A 26970-nucleotide genomic window follows, 5' to 3' on the forward strand; every position below is an offset into this window, starting at 1 on the left:
GGGATGCCACCGATCTCGGCAAACGCCGACGATCTACGATCGCATCGAAATGCGCACAACCACCTAATTTTTTATTCCGCGATACTGCGGAGGAAATAACTGAAAAACGAAAAATTTGCAGCTTAGACGGAAACTCGTGAAAGATTAATAAGATACATATCTCGATTCGCGAGCCGCTCGCAACTGCGCATCTATAAGCAGCAAAATTGATGTACAGCTTGTATGTCTCCAAGCTGTAACGAACAAGCACAGTCTTTCGTTAAACACAAATAAGCTGCTAGAAAATAAATATAATAAATCAAAATTAAAATATATATTCGCATCGGTCAGTATACTGGCGATAAATTGTGATCTGCAAGTCATTAACAATCCGCTCGCGAGACTTATTCGCGACCCTTTTGAAGATATAATATATGTCTTCGATACATACCTGTAACCGAAGTACATACGCGATTTATTAAATCAAATCTGCGATCGTATCTTTTATCCTGCTTAATGCTGCACTACAAATATCGTAAAATTTAAATAAAAGCAACACTATCTCTCTTTTTCCCTCTATACCTAATGATGGCGAAGTTTTATTTTCGCAGTCTCTCTGCATGTATTAAATTTTCATCGCACTCTTCTCTTTTATTTATCTCGCGCATCTTCGAGCTTTGGTCGCGCCGAAAGGAAGAGACGCGTCGACACGTGAAATCTCCGAGGAGAGTCGCAGATTTGTCCGTCCGTCGTCTCAATTATGCAAATCCGCCGGTGTGGTACAACGCCGCTGCTACAGCGGCAACAACGGAAAGAAACGATTTACATATCGCAAAAATATGCATGTCACAGAGATGTAAATTGTACGACCGCGCGAGTGGCGGCGACGTGACGTCGAGGTCCACGGAGAGTGGCGTTTTGTGCGCCGAAAGGGGGGAACAGCGCAGCCGAGGAATCGTCAAGACCGCGAACAAAGGAAAAATCGAACGGTCGAATGCGCAGAGGGAAGACCAAAAAAAGCTCGCGATGGAAGCTTTCCAATTAGCATAAGTGCGGAGACAACGCAATTGAGCGATAGATTTAACGATTTAACCGAAATTCTATAGATAGAGACTCTCGAAGAAGAGTTCGAAGTCGTGATTGGCGAGCGAGATACTTTTTAGTACGACTGCATATTTTTCCGCATTGCTTTTCTTATTTGAATGCAATACTTGATCCTTTCCTATCCTCCTTTCTTCGCCATTTCTGTCAGATAAAATATTGGGCTTTAAATGGCGTCAAGCGTGCTCAGATTCACTTATTTACTGTACATATACAGTATGAATAAAACTGTCATCATATATACTTAATATAAAAAAATCGTTAAGAATAATTAAAAAATCTCGTATAAATGTGTTGCATTTATAAATTTCCGAATAAAATAATATATAAAGAGACGTTTATATAATATCAAATATATCTCCAATAAAGAAATAGGTAAAATATAAGAATACATAATTGGCTGTGCTAAAATAATCTCGGGAGGTATATAGAAAACGTATCGCGCATTCAAAAAAAATAAAGAAATGTCTAGCCCGATAATTTCTATCATTCATTAATTAACGTATAATCACAAAAGTTTTCAAAGATTTACGTAGTGCTGGCAAGAATCTGTAATATATATAGATCCTAACGATCCAACTTGCTTCTTCAAATAACAAATTTGTCACATGCATTTTTAAATAACCAAAGTCTACATCTACATTTTTTAAATAAAAACTAACGTACGTAGAGACTAAAGAAAAAAAATCTTCTGTGTAGTAGTGCACTCTTGTAGTAATGATCTCTTTAACGCTAGAACTATCAAAGTCACACACAATGACTGGTTTGTAACTCCTTTTAGTTACTGAAATTTATAACAGTGCATTTTCTGAGCTTTTCCTTGAATTTTTTTGCAATATATAAATGATTAAATTAAACAATTTACTTTTTCCCATCCCGTTTTCCAAAGACATAATATACTTAAGTAGAAGAAATTAATCGTCAGTAGTTTTAGTGTTCAAATTACATATTTGGTATGAGCGTAGTTAATCCTTACGATTAGCACTCATTTCTTATCTGCATCGTAAAAATAAAACTCTCGAAACAGCCTTAGTTTTCTTATGTATTATATACTACACCAGATACTTTTCCTCCTAAACGCAGTTGCCTTTCTAGAATCCACAGCGATCCCCGATAATCCGAAAAACTGGTTTTGAACTAATCAAATTGGAATCGCACGGCGATCATGCTATAGCGCGAAAATCGATTTTCCGCAAGCGAGGCTCGATTCTGATACGGTCTCGTCGCGAGTCGCGCGATCGCAAGACCCGCAGCGCTACGAAGGCGCGGTATCGCTCGGCGCTGCGCGAGCTCGCGCGCGGCGGCATTATCACTATTATTAGCTTGGCCATGCGAGCGCTAGCGGCGTCACTCGCGATAGCAAGGCCGTGCGTGATCGCGGGAACACCGCGATGAGACACCATGGTCGGCATATGCGATCCTGTTGCCGTGGCGGCTGCCAAGCGTCGACGGCGTCTGCGTGGCGACAGCTGGGCGTGCCATCTTGCACGTCTGCGTCCGGCTGCCCATGGTACCAGGCGAACATAACGCGGGCCAAGCCGTCGCGCGAACGCCGCGCCGAGAGAAATAGCCGAGAGAGAAAATTACATCGTCGCTCAGGCAAAAGAGCGCGGGGCCGTCCCGTCATCGAGGCGAGTTACCTCCTCGTTACCAACTGTAACCGCGAAGTGCATGCGCGCCAAACACATACACACACGTATACACATACATGTACATACATATGGGAGGAAGAGAGAGGGAAAAAGGAAGAGGGAGGGAGAGAGAACAGAGCTCTGCTGGATGTCCGGAAACCGGGATAGAAATCGATATGTAAATATATATACATTGACCAGTAAGCGTATACATTTACTGATTTCACGCCGCGCTTTTACTATAACATAGCGATCGGGGAGTTCAATTTTTCGCTGCTCTAGCAAAAGGCAGGCCAGGTGTACCTCATATCGTTTATCGCCGTTATTTAACGTCACGCGATCTAACGTAGAGATTTCGTCGTTTTTCATAACATCGCGAGTCTGAACTCACATATACCGTGTTATGTCATTTAGATAAGACAGCCTGATGCGGATGTGATGGCCGGATTCGATGGAGACGTACGACGGGCGTACCGTAACGTCGCATGCACGCCGTTACGTGCTAGAGAACACGTCCGACGTGGCAATGATGGAGGTCTACTCCGGTGTAGGGAAGAAGGAAGCGGAGCTGGAAAGGAGCGCGAGCGGGCGACCTCCTCCTCGTGGGATCGTTAAGACCAAACCGGTGCTGCCACGCGGGAGAGAGTCACGCTCTCTCTACCGTGTTACACGGTAGAAACGAGGAGAGAGCCTGTGCTAGAGCAAGATCGCAGGAGCGACAAGAAGTCGTTCGGAGCTTATTCATACGATCGACTAGGTCCTACGGGCTACGGATGGCTGATTAAGGTCGGCCGTCCACAATTCTCCTCCTCCCCCCCTTCTCGTTGCATCGCGAAGCGTTCCGCGATCGAACAATATTCCGCCAAGGGCGAGGACCACGCTTATCAGCGATCTAAACGCGATATGTGGTAGGTGGTAGCGACGTGGTTTCTCTCTAATTTACGTATAAGACGTAGCTAATTATGCCTAAAAGCGTGATAAAAATTAAATGAGATGTAGGAGTACGTGTAAATTGCATTTAAACGAAATGAACGTCATGTGTAAGCTGAAAAGTTAAGATGTATAAACCGAAAGATGTAATATATGGAAATTTAAGACTGGAGCACCTATAAATTAAAGCAGTAAATAAAAAATGTAGCAAAATGGCGTAGAGATGCATCAAGAGTATTATACATATATTCTTGCGAGATTGGAAAATATACTATTATTGTTAAATATTCCTCATTTATCCGTCCTATATCTTTCTGAAAAACTAATTAGATTAGAAAGGATAGTGTTCAAAATTTATAGATGGGATCAGTAAACGTCTGATTAAAACACTATATTAAGATATCACGTACGTTAACTTTATATCCAATTAAAGTTGTTGCATCCAGTGTCGCTATAAAGAGAAATAAACGAGTGATTGAAATTTGAAGCAATGTTTTCTAATACAAAACATTGTGGTGAAAAATTAATACGAAACTAGAAATATTACGCGCGGACTTCCGTTCATCCAAGATCTGTTTCAACTTCAACGGTTTTGTTTTCACGAACGTCGCTCTGTCGCCCGTAACGTCTGTCCGAGCTGTATCTCGCTGGAAATGGAAAATAATTCCCGACGACATACTAAAAAAGCGCATATATCGCCACCGCGATCGATATACTCATCGACAAAGAAATTCGCAGCGTGCGCGATTCGCGACCTATTTCAACGACGGTTCGCACCACGAATAATGAACGAGTGAATGAACGCGGATGAGCAAAACGGTTATTCGACTCGACAATCGCGATCATCGCGCGTAAAAAAAGTGCGCGTCGTACTCGCGGAAATTTGCGAACGTTGGGAGAGGTCGACGCTCGAGGGAGCGGAAACGCGGCTTCGAGACCGAAGCACGACCGGCCCGCGGTATCGGTTTACGGTATTTTTGACGTGGCCGTGCCCGTGCAGTGCAGCCGACGACGAGATTTCCGGCGGCGGCTGCAATTTTATCAAACGGCCGTTGGCGTCGTCGGGGTGTCAGTGACCCCGAGAGCGAACGCGGGGTCGGTCGACCGCAGTAGGAAAACGCGAAACTCGCTGCACCATGCTGAGTAGCGATATCGATTTGTCCGTGTCTGCGTTCGATGCGACGTGAAAAAAAAAAAAAGAAATTGGTCGCGGCCTCCTGACGTTCGACGATACCGCCCTGCCCTGCAAGTCCACGCTGATGTACCGGTTACTCGCTTCGTCAACCTGTCCGCCACCTCCTCTTCTCGAAACCTCTTCGAGAAAATATTTCCTTTTTCATCGATTCGAAGATTCGCTCGATTTTCTGCAGATCGAAGTAGCTCGCAAAGATACGCTTGATATACGAGATGCTGCTGAGTTTGTTACAGTGCAAAAGTTACAATTACGGATGGATAATTCGATGGAAATACACGCTGCGAGCGTCTTTTACGTCCTTTTACATTTTAGTGCAAAGAACTTACGATTAGTATTTTCAATCACTGAGTCTTCAAAGTAAAACCGTTTTGTCATACATTTTGTGCATATGCTTCGATCAGCCAAGAAAGATAAGATCTTTACTGCTTGGTGGAAGACGCTTGATCATTACAATGCTCGGTCAAATTGAGCATTAGGAACAACTGTCACTGTTGAACTTCGAAAATAAATCCTGTTCCCTCTAAAAAGTCCAATAACTATAAAGTCCTGAAAATGATATTGCCGCGTAGCGTGCCTAACCATAGAGAGAGAGATCGGAGCTTCCTTCTCAGGTCCCACCCGTTGAAATACGATATTATATCGTCGTTACTATGTTCAGTGCGAGATAACTGCACAATACTTAATACGTTGTTTGTTTTCTTCTATACAGTTGACTCAAATACATTGAAAATTGTTCGAAAAAACTATCGAGCGATATATAACGGAGGATGCGCCAATTTAAAGAAATTCTAGATCGACACCCAGGTGTGCACTTTCTGAAAACAGAAACAAAGGATCGCGCGCGTACGATCCAGAGGAGCTGGTTTCGCAAGACGCGCGAAGATCAAGGAGAGGTCTTAATGAAGATCCGTGGGAAGCGGAAAGGAAGCGCATCCGTCATTGGCCGGCAATGGCGGCGTTCAGGCAGCGCGATTGAGATTTCTACGAGCAGGTGGTCCCCCGTAATAAATCGTATTGTAAGCCATGTAAGCGATCCTCCTGGCAGCCACCTGCGAATCGATATCTCGACCGGTCCAAAACGGCCTCGCATGCAAATTCGGGGAGAATCATGAGAGGAAAGGGAGCCTAGCTCTTCCTGTCGCTTCGTCCCACTCTTTCCATCCCATTCCATCTTTCTCTCGCTTTTTTCTCCCCGGGCTCCCTCCCCGTATCGGCTCCATAAACACAAAGAGGGCTCTTTTCGGTCGGTTACAATGTCACCGCGAGGATGCCTTTTGCATCCTTTCATTTTAGGACTCCGCATACTCGCCGAAATTAATCCGACAAAAAACTGAAGAAACTTGAACTCGTATTTTCATTGTCTAATTTTTAGCGCTAAATGTGCGTTAGGTCTGTCTTTCTTTTACTTCACTTTACTTCTTAATTTACTTACTTTATATAAAAAAATGTATTACCAAGCAAAGAATAACCACATTTAGCGTTAGCGTTAATTAATTTAGTTCAAGGTCTACTTCCATGGTTCCGTGTTCATATATCGTTAATTACTCTCTATGTTAAAGATGTGCACATGGTTATACGAATCATATTAATTATCATATGATTAATATTGATAATATGGATGTGCATATTGCTGTGCAAAATTAAGATTATACTATAATAATCTTAATTTTGCACAGCAAGATTATAGTATAATCTTAATTTTGCACAGCAATATGCACATTCATATTATCAATATTAATCATATGATAATTAATATGATTCGTATAACCATGTGCACATCTTTAACATAGAGAGTAATTAACGATATATGTGAGAGTAATATTCCATTGATTTATTCATAATATCGGACGCTGATGATGCCCGAGGCTACGAGAATTAAAATCCGTACATTTACTTGTAATTTAGTTAATCGTAAACCCGATATATGAGAGAAATTTGTCGACAAACAATAACAATAATTCGCTTGTCGCGTGTACGATAATAATGACAGAAACAACTTCGATATATCTTGAAGTCGACAGGACTCAAGCAATAGTTTTTAGTTCGCGATCGCGCCTTCTCCAAGGGTGCACGTTGGAAAGTAAGACGGGATGAATGAGCGTTTCCGATATATAACGCCGAGCTCGCGCGGCGCAAAAGGACGAGCGACGAGCAGAAAAAGAGGAGAGACCCGCGCGGTGGCAGCCGGTCCGGCGAGTTTTTGACCGTCTGGCGCTAACTGTTGGCCCCCGTACCACCTTCGCAGGTACCACGGTGCCGTCCCACACGTCGTCCCACTCCAACCGCGCGCGGGCCCTTTCACGGAGCCTTCCCTCGATCCCCCGGACGCCCACAATTCGCAATCTCGAGTGCTTCGTGATTCACGGGCACTCGCGTGCAACCGCGGGATGTTTCCCGAAAAATTCGATTAACTCTCCGCGTCTCGCGCCGATCGTCCGAATCGCAATTTTTTGGTCGAAATGAGCACAGAAAACGGTGGATACCGTTCGCGTTAAAAGTGGAAATTTGTTTAAAAAATCTCTATTATTGAACAAAAAATGTTGAAACGATACCTGCATGCGTTCTCCACATTTTCCGCCGAGACATCCACAATCCACATCGTAATAAATTCCTTTCCGTAGTTAGTCTTTCGATTGGAGAAGTATGAAGCTACGGTGACTTTCAAGCCGCACGATAAATCAAGCCTATGGCGTTGCACTGAGAGCGTGAAGATATGCGACGTTAAGGCGTCCGCCACGAGTGCGTGTTCATGTATGCGTGGGCACCATTTAACGGGGTTTAGCGCCAAACGGTTCCGAACCCCTCGCGAAATAAATCTCAGTTATTTCGGTCCCGCATCGGCGTTGTTGCTTGCCTCCCGGTTCCGTCGTCGCTTCTGCGTAGGGAAACTCGCGTAAATTCCCTCGTTAACCCCCCCCCCCCTCTTTAACCGTCGTTAGCGACTAACAACTAATTTCCGGATTGCAGGAAGACCGGGCGAGGTGACGACGACGCACCCACCGTAATGCGAAGCAATTTAGCTTTTATATGTACACTTTAGACGCAACTAATTTTGGAAATTCGTCTTGTGAAAGCTTCGAAAAATGTTGTCTCACTCTTCTGATATTTTAGATTTTCGTGAAACGGTAGTGTAATATTGCTCAAAAAATTTAATGTCTTCAATCTAAATGCAATATGTATATATTTATTATATAGAAAATGCTGCATTTTGAACATATATCGTTCTATAGTTAAATATAAGCTTCATTCATGATATCAAATGCACGATCAAATGAACTAATCTCAGATGAATCCCTTTTGGAGATAGGGTTTATTACTCCAGAAATCCAAAATATAACGCCGATCGAAAAATTGACCAGTAAACGGTTTAAAGTAAATATCGAGGAGAAAAAGCGTTTTTTGCTGTAATATATGTAAAAGAACTGGTACAGGTAATTCTGCACGTAATTATGCTCGCCGCGGTGAGCTAAATTGCTCGGTTTACTCGACGGACACGCTTGGAATCCTGGATGAAACTCACGGCAAACGTTACGGTCCCGAAACAGAAAGAAAAAGGACAATGTTCGCGTTACCATATAGACTTAGGACGTCCTACATTCCGACCACCGCGATGCCGTGCCACTTTTGGCGTGAGCCTGAGAACTTGCCAATTGTCTCGCGAACGATTAAGGATATTAGAAATCGCGGTCATTCTATTTTCTTTTCCAATTCAAATTGCATCGTACTTTCAATTAGAAAGAAGAAAAAAACAGAAACAAACGATTTCGAAGGTGTTGTAAATATGTATCTCGGATTTTCAGTCGAAATTATAAATAATGTCACGATATTGACAATCGAAAAGCTTACATTCTAATTGTTCTAGATCCAAATTTTTGAAAAATTTTTAAATTTTATTTCACAAAGTTATATAGAGTAGGTATTATAATTGACGTCAAAATTATAAATTTCTTTTTTTAAAGATAAAGACTTAAAACATTTTGGAAATAAGTTCTTCAACTGTACACTATCGATTTTTTGACTTGATTACTTATGACATTCCACCACCGATTATAAGTAACTTCCTCTACACGCCGTACCGAAAGGACAGCGAGATTAGTTTTGAACTGGTAGTTTTCCTCGTTGGCGGTGTGCATCGCCAACGAGGAATCCCACCAGCAAAACGAAAATGACTCGTGCGTCGCTTTATATACCCTCGCATCTATTTCTCTCTCTTTCTCTCTCTCTGATTATCTCTTTCCCTCGTACCCCCTCTACTCATCTTGCTCCTCGTCATGCACCTCTGAGGCGCATCCTGTTAAAAAAAAAAAACTATATGAAATGGAACCATGTGTCAAATACATGATGGTAGAATACAGGTGTGCTCATACTCGAGATGAATTTCGTACGGTTCTGCGCAGATACCAGATGTAGAGTTCCTACAATAAGAGTTAGGACACCGTTATATAGCTTTGTCTCACTCCCACTAACTTCTTGGCTGAAGCATATGGCGACCATGATAGCATTGTCTCATTCCCACTTACAGCTTGTCTCACTCTCACTAACTTGGCTGAAACATATGACGGGACCAATAAAAAATCGTAAAGGCCATTGCACGTAACAAAGTTTTAGTCATAATCGTAAGGCCGTAAGAAAATTAGACCAATCACAGTCGATTATTCTTCGAGCGCGAGAAGAATAATCGATTGTGATTGGTCTATTTTCTTACGGCCTTACCTCTTCGAGCGCGAGAAGAATAATCGATTGTGATTGGTCTATTTTCTTACGGCCTTACGATCAAAACTAAAACTTTGTTACGTGTAATGGCCTTAACCAGACGCAGCCATTTTTAAATAAAACACTATAATGACATAACGCCGAATTCAAACAATCACGGCAAGATGGAGGTATCTGGCATCAATTTCTCATTGGCTGTTAAAAATATATGCGCATGAACAAATATTTATTCCACCATGGTCAAATAGATATCCCAATTTCGGACAAGTCGAAAACTAGGAAATCGCCTTGTGTGGCACATCGAGACGCACTTTGGCGCGTCTTCTTATGACCGGAGAGTTGGCTAGGGAGAAGAGCTACCAGCCACGACCTTTACACTGAAAAAAAAGAGAACTCTCCCGATACATACAGAGGAGAAGAAAGCTTGCGATTGATCCGTCTAATTTGACTTGATTACTTATGTAATTCAGCAATAATTCCTTTTAAAGTAAGATTATTCCTCAGAATTCAATAATTTTTATATAATATATTATTATCATTAACGCGCAAGCCCGAATTAATTTGGACAAGCGGTACTGGCAGAATTGCGCAAGTCCGAGTTAACTCGAGCAGCGCTTTATTTTATATTATCATGATTCACACGCCCGTGTTAATTCGGGTATAAAAAAAAATAATTACTAAAGTTATTTATGTATTCGTATCTGATGAATATAGACGGACGTCTCGTCAGATACGTTCAGTAAAAAGACATACAATATTTTATGAGTGCATTATTATAGAATTAATTTTTAAAATATTGTTTTTGACTTAATATTTGTCCTTTTTTTTATCCCTAAAAGTAAAGTTATTATGCGTTATTATATTAAATTATTAATTTCAATGAATAAAAAAAAGATTCTCTTGCGACATTTTGTGGCAAAAGCTTGTGCGCGTTAAGGGGTTAATATAATAGGTTTTTTTTTTAATCAAATTGTCTATCTGACATGTTTCCGCGACATCTCACGATAGTGACCTCATTGCGGTTAAAGGATACCCTCCATTCACGAATTCATCGTCATTCAGCCTTTATGACGTATGGGTTCCGCGTCACCCCTGTTGCGTTTTACATCATTGGGCTTTACAGCGAACGAAGGGATGGCTCGACTCGATGTTTATCGACTGAATCGACGCGTAGGCGCCGGCGCTTATGCCATCCCCATGGACCCCATGTTCATCTTCTACACCGCGCCTATATCTCTCTCTGTCGCTGTCTATTTCATTTAAAGCCTGTGTAGACGGACATATGTCGAATAAATGGCGCACGGTAAGAACGAATGAAAACTAATGAACTCGAATGAAACATCTAAATATGATAATTTCGCGAAAAATGTATGTTTTAATTATGTTATGATAGTTTATGTGTGGAAGTTTTGCTCTAACTCGCGCATAACTTTGATATTATATGTCTCGGTAATATAAAACTGTCTGAATTCAGGCGAAACTGAACATCGGTCAATGATCGCGTCTCGAAGACGACGCCTGAATCTGTCAAGCGGAAATATCACCAGCCATGCCTTTTACTCTCGTATACGTCCTTTATATTCTTTGTTGGATCGCTTCCAGAAGCGATTTGCATTTAACGAAGCTACTTTGTTCTCGTTGCCAGTGCCGTCGGAGCTCTTCCCCGGGACATAGATTACCATGGAGCATGTAAATATTGAAAACTTGCAGAGACGATGATTAACGAAAAAAGGGAGACCCGCCAAAAAAAGATATATGTATATAACGATGTAACTGGAAGAGTTAACACACGTTGTCACGTTACTTATCTGTCCGATATCCGTGACACCTTCTGGAAGTGGCACTGTTTACTTGTTATTTGACGGCTTAATTAATGAACAAAACTGTTATTGTAACTGTAATTAATAGACAGAACTGCTTTCGCGACACACAAAGGTGTCCTTATAAGGAAGCAAGAGACATCCGCTTAAAGTTACGCCATTGAGTCTGGAGAGCAGCTGGATGTGCACGAGACTCATTAAAACCGCACAACGCTGAGGACCGCGGTTTTCCATGGAAAAAAGAGAGAAGTTTCAGGCTTTACGAGGGTGGAGAGTGTTACTGGTGGCCTCCGTAAGGCACTTCAAACAACGGCTAACATTAGGAAAGAAAAAAACTTGTGAATACTTCTGATGAATACACATGACTTTTAATCCTGATATTCATCACGCTGTTCTTAATATATGTACATGTAAGCTTTCTCCGTTTCTTCGCACATTTTCTATGTGCGAGCAAATGTAATGAAACAAACATGAATTTTATAAATATGTCAAAGTTTCTAAAAGAGTCACCTTATTTCTTGTTTATATATAACATAAATAAAGTTTATTGTAAATATAACAGGATCCTTTTAATTTGTAATTCCTTTACGCGTAACAGTTAATGTTGTTAATATTGTTTTACAATTTTATTTTATTAAAAAAGTGCAAAATACGAAACGCTGACAATTAGAATTATTATTTCCAGCGAAAATACTTGGAGATTTGTTTGGAATAAGCAATGATCGACTGTAATAAAATCTATTTAATAATAATTTATAACGGTTTTCTATAAAAATGCATACCAAAAGAGGAAATCACCCGTTCACGGCCATCTTTATGCGCCATTGATTATGATAATCGTTCTGTTCGCGACTGCTCGTTAGCAGCTCGAATCGTTAACCTTACTCGCCAAAGAACCCTTAATTATTGCGAGCAAAATAACGAAGGTTTGACAGTCTTAAACGCGTGAAAAGCGACGTTGCTGAAAATTTTGCGAATCTTGAAATTTGCTATGCAGATTCTACACATGTTTTTTGTTATTTATTGATTCGATTTTTCAATATACATGGTTTAAATCTGAAATTTTAATATTTGATTCGTCAACAAATGCGATTCTCTCCGTGAGATATTTAAAATACTTTTTTACTTGTCTATAATATTTTATTAGTTAATTATAATCGTATAGAAATTATTAAGATGTATTCACACAATGAATTATTAAATTCCCAGACGTCGAACTCATTAGTCAATCGTGATGACATAAACACGAAGCGCAGTATACCTACAGAAGTAATAAGCTGAAAATAAACGGAACGCGTAGGAGACAAAGCCCAAAATTTTTATCCTCCGAATTCCATCCCAATTAATTCAAACATTCTCGAAAAGAAGCGATACAGTGATGTACGCTGCAAAAAAAATGATTCACGCGTAGCTCGGCCGTATTTAATAACTTCGCGCGCGGTTGAGCAATATCGATCCGGAAGCCCCGACGAGCGCGGAGTCCTCCTGGCGCAGGATAACAGGTGCTTCTCGCCCCTCCCTCCCAGAGAGACTCACACTCACGCGCCGCCGAGTAGACCTTCGTGAACCCAACCGGTCTCTCTCGGGTTTGGAACAGTTTCGAACTCGCTCCTCGCGCTACCACGTGCCAATATTTACCAGGATATCACGAGAGAGGATTTCTGCTCCTGCGTAGGGACCGAGTGGTCAGAAGTCAGAGGCAGCCTGTGAACGCGGCAATAAGAGGAGAAAGGATTCGCCTCTCTCGACACGCGATAGGAGGGAGAGGACACGCCGAGTTAGAAGGATAAGCGGACCGGGAGAACGTGCTCGTGGCGAAGATCGCCAAGGACAATAGAATCCTTGGCGAAAGATCAGAGGAGCAGGACGCTGGGCTGGTATACGAAACGACGCCGCGCTTTCGTGCACGTTGCTGATTGGAGGAACAGGGGGGATGCCTCCCCCGATTCGGGTCTCGTTCGAACGCGTCGTATGATACGTCGGCCTTAGGTCGACCGACTTTTAATCAATTCCGCAAGGACTTAATCGTATTATGTGTCCGCGTATTATGTCTCACATTTAAATAAACGATAGCGCAGCACGATTGCCGCGCCGCACCGGATATGACAAATATATTTCGGTATTCTGAAACGAGTGAAGAATTAAATAGCTAGCCGGCAATCGATACTCGAGAGCGTTATACCGAGAAAACTCGGGATAAATAAACTGAGATTTCGGAAAAGAATTATGTGCGAGGCATTTTTATTCCCTCTTTTGCATTAAACTATATGTAAAATTATTGATTTATCATTTATATTGAATATTTTCTCTATAGGAAGCACGTTCTGCGTGTACAGCAAAAATGAACAAAATTAATCAAATAACAAAAACAAAGTAAATATAATTGAATAACATCTAAATAAAATTTGAATTAAATGCCGGATAATTGAACTTGTTATTACTATTGTTATGGCTGACTATTATTGTGGTACAAAGAATCGATATATTTCGTGGCATGCGACATGTTTCTTTCTTAATATTTAAAGTATTTTTTCATTAAAGAACCGTAGCTAATCAATAGAAAAAGATTTGACGCTAAATTTTCCTAACATACAATAACTGTTTCTCCCGACTATCGTAATATTTTTTTCACCGAACTGTCTTCCGTCAAAAAAGACAAAAGCGAAGTCCAGTGTTTCTCAGAAGGGTCCGTCATCGTTCAACATGTCTGACACAACACGCCACTGAATACACGCGTAGGAGTACACCCGGTAGGCACCCGAGCCGAGTAGCGGGGAACCGAGACCCTTTCTCCGGTTCGCGCCACGTACGGCCACAGCGCGCAGTAGATCGTGCGATCCCCTCGTTCCTTATTCTAATGAATCCGGTTAGCCTTAAATATGGTCGGGGGCCTCCCCTTTTATTGGTTCCCGGATCGAAGGATTCCCCGGGGCCCGGAGTCACGCGATACCGACCCCCTTTCCGCGACGGCGGCACTACACCGCGCCGCATCGATAGTGCCCCCTAGTGTCTGTCCCGTTTATAGAGGTCCAGATCGAAGAGTATATAGGAGCACCCACCGCGTGCGCGTAATCGGAGTAACGCCGCTAATTATTGCCCTAATCAAGCGATTACGGTCGCTTACACCGAGCGCGTTCCTCGGCAAATCTTAATTACGTATCGCTTTTGCAATGCTCGCCCTCGAGTGGCACAACTCTGAGATCGTTGTAAGCCTCCACAGATTCTGTTAATCATTTATAAAGGAAACAGACATACCACCCACAATACGCGATGAATAAAATAATATTAGTGTATTTTTTAATATAGTATCATATTTAATAAATATTAATATGTAATGTGTGTAATAATGGCATATATATAAAATCGCTTATCATATAATGTTAATAATTGTTACAATATAATATTGAGATATAGATAACGTTTACAATTCTTTTCTTGTCCTCTATGTCACGTAACATATTTTCGTTTCACGCTTTATTTCGATTATATCTTTTCATTTTTACTTAGCTTTTTGTTTCCACGAGGATTATATAGAAATCGCTAGTATAAAATCGATATTTTATATGCGACGACTTAATAGGATGTCTATAGCACCACAAATGGTAATCGAAGATCTATATAGACGTTTCCGGAAATATGAAGAAAAAATTCTCCTATAGACGTCCGTAGCGACGAAAGGATTAATCTCGTGATAATATGAACGCGTTGCACGTTCTCAGTACTAGAAGCTTGGCTTGTTATCGCCGTTAGAAGACATATCGTCTACAAGCGGTCTGACATACGGCATATATGTATATCCAGCTGCAAAGGCGCAACAACGTGCAACGGCGCGGCGCGGCGAGGCGATCGAACGAGATCGGGCGATGAGCCAAGCAATGAGCGAAACTACGTCCGAAACGCATCACGATGGAACACGATCGAGGTCACAAGTCACAATAACACGTTATTTCGAGATCTCTTTCGCGGGCATCGCCGGTAATAATACCGCGTAATAATTCATTATGCGAACGAGCGCGACCGCGCTGACCACGGCAGCCGTAACCCATAACGTTGATATTGCGCGTTTTTCGCCGATATTGGACGAAATTAATGCAGTCGCGCTCAAATTGCAGTAACCCATATATTCGCGGGCACATCGCGTGTCAAATAAATTCACGTTCGGTAGCAAAAAAAGTATATAGAGAACTCATCCTGACAGGGCGTAGCTTCGATACTGTGGCGGGCTCTGGGAGAGGACATATAGAATCCCAGCCGCGGCAGAAACATTTTTCACTTTAATTCCGAACGAGACGTAAATCAAACACCATACGCATCGCAGAATACGTTTATTACATTTATAAAAAAAAATTAATATCAAATGCTCAGGGAAATTCAAGGAAGAGCTAGTAATAAAGTAACTATAGCTCTAATAAATAGATCTTCGTAATAAATTGAGATATTTTATAATCTTCGTTGAAACCACTAGAGTTCGACAGCTATAATTTATATGAGTAAATGTCGACAGAACTGATACTGAAATCCAGAAGCATGAATGTCGAGGATAGAACGTAGAAAATATAGAAAAATCGCAATTTCGTTCGCGCGCACACTTGAGATATACTGGTCAATGACAAGTATCCTCTATCTGGTAACAAAACGCTTAGCCAGTGAAAAAGGCTGCGCTTGCAAGCGCAACGTTTAACGCCAGTATTTCGCTGAAACGATACCGCCGCGGGTATGCGAGTGGATACGAAAGCGTCAAGTCGATAAGGGGGAGGAGTAGGAGGAGGGAATATGTGTTCGTGCCCGCGCGCAATTTTCTAGTACGTGAACTTATCGATCGCCCAGCAACGCTCCTTAGTACGCGGACAAGACATTGGCGATAAATAAGTTACGCTTTTCCACAATTCACTCAACCAGACTATTATCAATCGCGTTTGTCGCACACAATTCCATTACGAGAGACACGCCTAAGAATGATGGAGTTCACACGAGAACGAACGGTCTCTATCTCGATCTCGTTTCGATCTGTCGTACATCACACATGAGCGAATGATGGATAATAAAACACTTTGTTGCTTTATTGTAATGTTCTAGTTTGTCATTGCGAGTGTTGTGAAATTAATTTATCGCAGCGATAAAATGACATGGATATAAATTGTAGCGAAGCTTTCTTTCTTAATTCTATTGGTGTTTTTATACCGAAATGAAACTTCCATGAAGCTATACGAAGTTTACTATGCTGACGATGATCTGATTAAAATACTACTATTTGCAATTAACAAGTTATAGTATTACTACACGGAGAGAATTTTCTCTTAAAATTTACCCTGAAATCATGGTGGTTGTGGGACAACGTGTACTACCAAGAATTTTATACGAGCTATTCTGATTAATATCCACCATAATGAAAAATATTAATATCTATTACATATTAAAATATAAAATATGATTTATTAATTTTACTGAAATATATCTAGGAAATTTTAATAATTTTTCAAAATTTACCAATCTGCTTGGTAATTTTTATCACGTTGTTTGTAAAATGTCTTTTGTATATTTTAAAACGAGTTTTAAAATGTCCTTGGTTGCCAAGTTGTCCCAAGTTTGTAGTGAATTTAAGGGTAAAATATAACAAAAAATTCTCTCCGTGTATCTTATATTAATAATATTAATAATAATATATTGACAAATAAAATAGTATATATTAATCTCGGTCATTATTTATTTTATTATTGCTACTTTTCATCATATCCTATTATTATGTTATTTTTATTGATATATCTGTTCACACAAAGAGATCGAAGGTTTTCTCATTTTCTTTTACGAAGTTTGCAAGTTAGAATTATCACTAATTAGCTAATTAGCGCCTCGATTACAAGCCGTCATTTGTTCGAGCAGTAGAAATGTAGGTGTGGAAATTACGGATAGAGGAAAGGTTTACGAAGAGTACAGGAGGGAATTGTTAGAAGAGGTAATAACGTTTCTTTATATATACTGCTGTCTACTATTCCGCACTATCGACATGGTAGAGGCAGTTTGCCCAAGGCAAACGCGCGCGCGACGGTTTGTTCAACGAGATAAGCGCTCGTGGGCGTGACGTTCCATCGGCATTATTGTTATTTAGCGACAACGATAACGAGCGAGATTTTACACTACGCGGCGCGTTACCCGATACGGCATTGCCCTCTCTTGCGCGTGCAATTCGTTCGTTCGTTCGCCGATGCCGATACTGTGACGATATCTGACGCTGAAAAGCACTCGAGTGAAAGTCGATTCGCGATCGACGAACGTCGAATCAATTACGAGCGAACGCTGTTAACCTTTACCGGCGCGCGTCAATGAGAAAAATTAATTTCTTCTCTGCATGCCGCGTCGGTCATTCGTCGCGCGAAAATACGAAATAAATAATGATCGCCCAAGCAGAATTAATATAACAGTTGCAAAGTTCTATGTGCCTGCAATTAATGCGATGGTTCGGCGACTTGAAAAAAATGCTACATCGCATTCGCGTTTTTTAATCATTATTACATAATCAATATTGCAATAAAACGACATTGAAATTACACGTTGAAATATCATTGGATGAACGCATATTCGGTTTAGATTCTTATAACATAAAATGTTTAGCTGCTCTCACAACCAGTAAAAACACAAAAAATACTCTAATAATTGAGTAAGTCGTTCTAGATGCCACAGGATTGCTGTTTCCTCCGCCATTGCACAAATAAATGTTGATTCTTTAGATATAGAATAAACTAATAGGACAACTAATTTCGACGTATTTTAAACAAATAGCTCTTAATATGCGATTAAAATCTAGGTATATGTTTCTGCTACATTTTTGGAGATGAAAATTATATATCTTTCGTTTTATATCGTTCTTGATATAAGTATCTAGTAGGTTAACAGAATTAAACTAAATTTTTAATTAATTCCAATCGTATTATCAGATATTTCTTATTTTAATCGTCTGCATGCGGTGGCCGATTTAGTAACCGCGGAGCTCTCTGTGAAAGAGATCTACTCGTTCTCGCGCAGATGCAGTCGTGAAGAAATCCGTAGGTCGCTCTCGCTCGCGAGATGAAACACGACGGTAGGAGAGAACGGTCACCATATTGTAGTCAACTGCGAGGAGCCGAGAAAGAGAGAGAGAGAGAGTCGGGCAATAAAAGAGCCGGTAGTCGAACGAAGGCGCGGCAGTTCGAGTCGGTAGTCGTACGTGCCGGATAAGATAAGTTCACTCTCCTTCTCTCTTTCTCCACCAAACTCATTCGTCGGTCCGAGCGATTTCCTGCCGCGGAAATAAGGACATCCTCGCTTGCGCGCGGCGCTCCTGCCTTCCCCCACGTCCGCCACGTCTTTAATCAACTGGCGCGCGCGGGGCCGCGATTATCTCGCGCCGATATATACTTAATATACGAACTTTCTTTCCTAGGAATGGACGGCATCGCCATAGACGTAGACGGAATGTGCCCGGGAATGTAACCGCATCGGGAGGCCTGGGACGCTCGTCCTGCCTCTCATTGGGCGATATTTCTTCGGCTCGTTATACGCCGTATCTCGTGGGCAAGATGAATTACGTTGTCAGACATCACATTGGTTTATACGGATACAGGCAAAACTTGTCAAAACTACGATCTGAGAATATAATTATAGATCGCCGTTCCCTCATCCACACTCGCTAAAAATAATATTCAATCGCGATATTACGATGCGTTATATTGTTCTGATTTCTTCACCGTGCTTTTTACTATAATATATAAAATGCTTTCGCATATAATATTGCGTAACGGCACGAAAAATTGTACGTTTGCTTCAATATCGTTTTCGCAGATCATCACATTTGAGCGACAGTCTCTGGGACACGCCGATACAAGTGGAACGTTATCACGGTAAAGGGTAAAGCATAAATTCTACACTAATGCCCTGTTATTCATCTCTCAGATACGTTTTCCCGACGAATTCCGATGGATTTAATAACAAAGCCTACACAACAAGCGTCCGCGCGTTGCGTCGTACTCGGGAAGCGAGCGAGCTACCTATAGGATTATCGACGAAGAAGATAGAAAGAGGGAAGCCGGATTCGCCATTAAAATTAATGAAAGCGACACGCGAGACATGAATGGAAACACGATCCGCGTGGAATATATGTATATTCTATCTAGAACCTGCCCGGTGTATTCCCTCGAATTTCCATGCTGGCTCGACGCTTTGTCTTTCGGATCGTCGATGCTACGAACCTGGCAAAATGAATACTTTATTGCATCGTGCATTTTCCCTGTTTGTGAGAAATATAAAATTAATGATCTTGTTTTGAAAATGAGCCGGATAATGCGGATGTTAAATTCGCCGTGGGGAATAATCTCGGTGAAACGTTCGCACGAGCAGATTAATGAGTCTGACAAGCAACGCGGAAATCAACACGTTCTAACAGAACGAATTAAGATCCGTGAACAACCGTTTCATGTTATTTACGAGTCCAACATTAGCCGACCGGCGAGGGTGTGAATAACGTGGCGTTAATTTACGAAAATCTACAGTTATACGATGACGTTGCGTGCGGCAGGGCGAAGATCGCATGTGTGTCCTCGTAATATTGCCTAGTCGCATATTAGAGCGAACTCGTGCCAGACATAGACCGATTTCCTTGGCCGACTGCCAGAGGATAATGTATGCCTTCTTTTGAAGTTGCGTGGGGATTCCTCGCGGAATCCTCCGCGGATATAGATATATCTGGAGACTACCGAATAGATAAAAGAATGGAGAGCGGGCGGCTGGCCCGATTCCTGAAATCGCAAATTCCATGGGCGCGGGTTATCGTGAACGTATCTAGGGCGTCACTAATTTGCGAATAGAAACATGCAACATGATAATATATACGTTTCGTATAGCGCTTTAATATTTCAAATAAAAAGATTCACTCCAATTTGTCACGCTCAAATTTCATGATACAAAGATAATCTCCCCAAATATATGACCTTCCATAAGTGCATGCTATTAAATAATTGGGGCAATAAAAAAATTACACGTGTATGTGTTGCATATATCTACAACAGTATATAGCATATATGTGTGCTTAATATGTCGCAGGGATTTCGTGTAATTCGTTTTTTGAAAAATCCCTAGAAAATCCACAAAAAACCGGGATATTGTAGAGAAATTTATATTTATAAATGTAATTTATAAATATAGATTAATAAAAATCTCAACTCACAATTTCACTGACAGAGCTCAAAATTTCTCAAAATTATTGAAATTTTCTAGTAAGAGTGTGTGATTTTTATTTAATATTCCACAATATCCCAGTTTTTTTGTATATTCTCTAGGAATTTTGCAAAAAAAAAAAACATGAAATCCCTGCGACTTCTGTATCAATGCTAAAAACTTGCACAATTAAGTATTTTTTACAATCTAATTTATGTGTGTTATTGTAATTATTATAATTGTTATTAAAAAATATTATTCAAAAGAAACGAGACTAATTCTTGAAGACAGGTTTTCAATTATGTCTAAATATCATCTAAAGTCATCATTAAATGTGAAACGCCATTCACAGTCATGCACAACCCCACGTTGGTATCGACGGAATGCGGAGATAATCAGATAATCCTGCGGGAATCTCCCAAGAAAACATCACCAGCGACATCCGGTCGTAACCGGAAAATAATGCATCGCAGTGTTACATGCGTTGCGTAGGTGCGGTTGAGGGGAAAAAGGGCGAAGAAAGGAGCCGTTCGTAGCGCGAAACCAGAAACGAGGAAAACGACGAGAAAAAAGACGAAAGAAAAGAGAGAGAAAAGGACCGTCCGGCGGGTCAGCGTAAACGGAATCTCGAAGAGCTGATATATATTTTTCTCGTCTCGGCCACGACTTTCGTGCGCCGCTGGAACCGGTTTTTTTTTTATCCACCCAGTTTGCATACGCCATTATGCGGCGTGGCCGGTACCGGACGACCGTAGAAAATTCTGTAACTAATGGCGCACGTCAAACGATGCGTCTCACATATGCGTATACGCTCACGCACACGCGCGGATTGTGCGTACACGCGGATACCGCGCGCGGTCAGATGAGCGAGACGGACTGAGGACGAACTGAGGCGTACCGGCTGGAGATACGTCTGCATTTGGATTGCGTTTAAGGCAAGGATACGTAATCACAATTATTACGTAAACGCCCGTGGCGCACGTATAATCTGCGCCGCGAGCGTTACCGTCGCGAGCGAGTTACGTTGTTTACCGTGCGCGGATGACTCCGAGCTCGCGTTACGGCCTCTTTCACCACGGTGCCCCTTTCGTACACCGTCTCACAGTTCTAAACGCCTCTGGAGTTACAAAAATGTATTCGGTTACAATGGCACCGACCTACGTAAGACAAATAATCATCGGAGATAATTATTTTGGATCTGTTAAGAACAATAATTATAACTCTGTGTATTATATTATCAATTATTAATTAAAAATCTATATTTTGTTACAATATTATGCACGAATTTGTGATTATTTTATCTTGCAATTAACGCAAACACTTGATAAAAAATTATAGTTTAACACGAGTTGTGTTCGTTTGCTCTGCGCAAACAACCAATTATTTACATTATTTACAAGATTAAATAATTAAAATAAAAACTGTGTCTATATCATTTAAAATATAAATATATCCATATATAACTGGTTCTAATTTTCCTATGAAAATAACTTTCGGACTTGCGACCTATGCATCGTTCGCCGGGACGCGAATACATCCGCATAAGTGACTCGCGTAATTATTAAGCGCATATAATTGACATCGCACTCGCCAGAGAAGGTAAAAGACGATCGTCATTGCCGGCACGAGATCGACGCCGTTCACCGTCTATCCAGGTTCTCGCCGGGGACCTGACATTGGCATCTATTATACAGGTTTCGCGATGGGAACGAGTTATTGCTTTCGTACATTACCTCCACTCGCGGCGACCTTCGACCCCGGGACACCGCAACGTCCATCGACTTCCTACGTGCTCGCCGCTATCGACTTTGCTTAGACTCGAGAACCCTCGCGGTTTTGAGACTCGTGATAATTTAACTCATTGCGTCGACGAGAGATTCCGAGAGACAGGGAGAGAAAGCGAGAGATGAAAAGAAATAGAAGAGAGGAAGAAATAAAGTGGAAGAGACGAGTCTCAACGTCGCTCATAAAGCCAGAGCTCGAGTCGAGGATGATTGACGTTGGGTGCACCGCGTTCCCGTCTCCTCGGTGAAAGCGCGATAAATTATTTTTTCCCACCGTCCCGATAGCTAACGCGATAATTCGAGGAATGTCGAAAACGATCGACGATGCCGCGGGCGCGTCATAAAGTACCTACGCTTCGAGATCTCGCTGGTTCCCGCCGCGTGACGCACGTCATCGTCTCCTCCTCGCTGACGATCGTTCGCGCGATATTTTTCCGCGATGATATTCGTGAACAATTATTATCTGGAGAGACACTACGGCGAGCTCAGAGCCTAGCAAATTATAGAAAATCTCGTACCGGGCGAGTATTTATAGTAGTGGCCGAAACGCACGCACGTGACACTTTGAACCATATTTCTAACGCGGACGTGTCATAAATACAGTCCGCGCATGATGCACGCGTGTTATAAATATTCATCCGTTTGCCGAGAGAACACGGCGGATTTTTAATTCACATTGCGATAGGAATATGATTCAAAACGTAATGGTATCTTTTACGGGGACTGCGATTCAGCTTATTCACGAAACAATCGATCGATTTTTCAACGGATCGCGGATATAATTATATTGCATATATTTAATCAGCTAAAGAAACTGATTATAAATCACTAAAGAACTTCCGACAAAATGCATGCGCCGCAAAATATTTAACAGATACAATTAATGATAATACATTGAAAATTATTGTGGATATTTATCACTTTATATTCTGATATTCTCAGTTAAGTAAAACGATACAATAATCCATAAGAAATTTATGTTACTTTTATAGATAATTTTTCCAATTTAAAATCATATCCTTAGAAAACTGCTTTCGTATATAAAAATGTCAGAAAAAAATCGACGTTAGTAAAACCACCCGCACGCCCACTTGAGTCGACTCGTCGAGTGGTCTATTATCTTCGAGTAGTCCGATAACCGTATTGACATGAGAACGGTAATCTACCGGGTGACCCACGGTACCCATAAAACTATGAACGCGTTGATTAGAAATAAAGAATATATCGAACAACTATGACGCACACAATTATTGAAGCACGAGAATCAAGTTTTGCAAAGTTGCTTTTTTTATCTAACAATAAGAGCATTCTTCACTTTTTCAGCGATTCCTGTTGTTCCGTTATTTTTGTGACAAACATTATTATATCTTTTTGCAAGAATATTTTGTCATTATAATATTAAAAAATGTAAAAAATATTAGATATAATTACTAAATTAAGATATATACTGATGTATATGAAAGAAAGAAAAGACATATATTGTTGTATAATAAAAAAAACTACACCCAATAAAGAACCAGATGGTCTTACAATTTGTATAAGGGCTGTCGCTGATATCGATTATAGAGCATGGATAAAACTTTCTGAAAGCTTTTAGACACAATCGTGCTTTCCTTAGCGTATGGACCAAAATACTACAACTCTGCGACTATAGTAAAAATTGATCGAGAGGGTATAAATTTTTCAAGCAATCCGAAATGAAGTCCCCAACCGATAACGCGGACGCGCGGCTTATCCCGAGTGAGGTTTTTCTCGAGCGGGAATAATTAGATTATCGCGGAATATATTCGCGAACGGTGATGGAGGAGAGGTCGATGCCATCGCGAGATAAAATAGACGCGATATTTTACGAGTTCAAGAAACGGGAATCTTTTGGCTGCGCATTCAAATAAATATATAGATTTCCGGATGGCGACATATCGACTCGTTAAATTTAACGAGAGTCCAACGGATAATGGGAAAGGGAAAAACTGTTCGAATAAAAGGAAGAGGAATGGACCCTAATAAGGTACTGTAAAGCGAACTGCTTTTTTCCTTTTCTTTTTTTTTACAAATCATCTTATCGATGTCGACGCGCAACGTTACCGCGAGGGAGACCAACCCCTGCGCCACTTGTATTTATTTGTCGCCAGCGAGGGTTTTCCCGAGGGTCCCGAGATTTACAAAGGTGTGTACTCAATGATGGTGGAAGACATGAAATCTGGTTTAGCCACCTGACGTACGCGCTCCCATTATTTCTCATCAATAGTATTCACATTGCATAAAATAATATTTTCTTCATTCTCACGACGCATTTAAAAACTCGGAAAAATGTTGCTTCCTATCCACCTTCCGTTTTATTTTATAAATTATAATAATAATAAATAACAAAAGCATTTACAAATATCTATCATTGTTTGTTCTAAGAGCTATAAGCCACGAAAATAAACTCCAACGTACAATTCTAGGCTTAATGCTTGATCACAAAATATTCCAGAGAGAGCGAAAGCGAGAGAGAGAGAGAGAGAGAGAGAGAGAGAGAGAGAGAGAGAGAGAGAGAGAGAGAGAGAGAGAGAGAGAGAGAGAGAGAGATCATTTACGGTACCCACGAATAATCCACATAGTTTTAATCACAGAGTTCCAGATTACCTTTGGAATTTTACACCTGTATATGTAAGACATGCAGCACTATCATGTGTCGCGATCGTGAGGATGGTACGATGGGAAGCGACGAGTTCTCAGCACCCGACGGCTTGCAATTACGCGACATTGTGTACTGGAATTATATCTGTTCCCACCTGATCCGGCGCCGGCGAGAAAAAATATTCGATCGGTATTAGAACGATTACAATGCGACACACCGGGGCGACTGTCTCTCCGTATGTGTAACTAGCAAAAAAAGTGGCTTAACTTTCAGCCCGGTCCCGACGAGGGGTACGTCAGCCTCGACGCACCTCCTGACATATGTCACTCACACCCGGATCTGCAAATTTCCCCACGATCTGCCAATCCCCTTTCGACAAGGTCAAAAATAAAAAAAAAGAAGAGAAAAAAGAACGGGAAGATTCTCTTCGAGTTTTCTCACGAACAAAATTGGCCGAAATAGTACTCGACATTGAACACATGCATTACTCCAATAATGAATAATAAAAATCATTTTCAAAAAATTGTCCAATTATAGCGACTTATAAATAACCACTTCCTTCCAAGATTATCGATTGAATGGTCTCCATACAGATGTCTTCAAGTGCATCCTAAAGCTCTTATCTTAACAAAGAAAAATTCTCTTCAACCTTTTTCACGAACGAAATTAGCCAAAAGTGGTTACCGTCAAACGTATTATTCCAATAACAATTAAGTAATGAAAGTAATAAAAATTATTTTCAACAAATTGTTTGATTGTAATAGCGCGACGAGTGGCTCATAAATTATTATAACACGACTAGAGGTGGAAAAATAATCGCTAAAGAAAAAAGCTTTAGCTTTTATCTTCACACTCTGTTAAAACTGAAAATAAGACCTCTAAGTCCTCTCGCGTTTGCTCCGACGATCCTACAACAACGTGTCGTCTCGACCGTCATCCCGCATAATTTTACAGCGGTTGCCGTCCGCCTCCGGACGACCTTACGGCACTCGTTACTCTCCCAGGATTCCCTTCTCCGGAGGATACGCGGTCAAGATTCGCCGTAAGTACGTAATCACTGAGATGCCTCGAAACCTGCTCCTTCGTCCCTCCTTGATGGGTGCGTTCATTCAGATCTCATTCATATGCATACCCGGTCGCGTAACAGGCATAGCGTAAAGCGGCTTATTATTGCCGCTTGGCTCGCACGATAGTGCTCCAAAGTTACGATCGGCACGTCTGCGCGAGAACTCAAGCGATTGCCGTTGATAAGACACCGAGAAAAATGTTAATTTGCTCGTTGTTATCGAAAAACATGTTTCTGTTTTCACCGGACAGCTTAAAATGCTTACTGTTGATCTTCGTATGATTTTGTTTTAAAAATTATCCAAAAATAAATGTATCGTACATGTTAAATGTATGTACATTGTTAAATTTTCATTTTTGTCCAGTTATACAATACTGTCAATTGTACAAAATTATGTTATTCTATATATAAAGTATTCTCATATCTCACTTTTAACATTTATAATTAATAGATTTACTGGGTACAACCAAAAATGACGTTTGAACACTAGAACAATTAATTTCTTTGTTACAATCAAAGCCATATCAAATTTCCTTTGATGTAATGTTATAAATGAAAAATGCATTACCTCAACAAACATGTTCGGTTGAAATTTTAGACCACATTTTCAATTAATTTCGACAGTAAATTATACTTGCTGTACCAATAAATCTGTGCTGCGCTGCAGTACCAGAGTTAATTAGTTATAATCATTAATTTTATGTAACTCTAAAGTTTAATTATGTAACACAAAAAAAGATTGTGTCTGTGTGTGTGTATTATGCGTTTTGCTAAATAAAAAGTTTCTAGTTATCACGAAAAATTCTCTTCTTCTCATGAGACATTTCGAATGGTCAAATTGTACACAATTATTACAGAATACGTGGAATACACGTTATAAATCCATTTTTCTTAGCTTATGCGTAAAATCATAATAAGCATATACTATATATTTATAATACA

At 40.8% G+C, this 26970-nt stretch overlaps 1 protein-coding gene across 4 annotated transcripts in view; it reads right to left on the reverse strand.

Annotated features, from left to right (window-relative positions):
• LOC143896978 (ras-related protein Rab-37) overlaps positions 1 to 26970 on the reverse strand; it is a 175039-nt gene that overhangs the window by 72027 nt on the left and 76042 nt on the right. The window contains exon 1 of one of the 4 annotated variants that reach the window (XM_077405214.1): positions 7389 to 7666. The exons of 2 other annotated variants lie outside the window; for them this stretch is intronic. The gene's annotated coding sequence lies outside the window, so the exon portion shown is untranslated. Of the gene's footprint in view, positions 1 to 2138; positions 2373 to 7388; positions 7667 to 26970 lie in introns of those variants that run through there. One more of the 4 variants, XM_077405212.1, reaches the window with a different exon arrangement.

Source organism: Temnothorax americanus, unplaced genomic scaffold (assembly GCF_048541705.1).
Source record: "Temnothorax americanus isolate GAGA-0224 unplaced genomic scaffold, ASM4854170v1 Scaffold2, whole genome shotgun sequence".
Classification (NCBI taxonomy): Eukaryota; Metazoa; Arthropoda; class Insecta; order Hymenoptera; family Formicidae; genus Temnothorax; species Temnothorax americanus.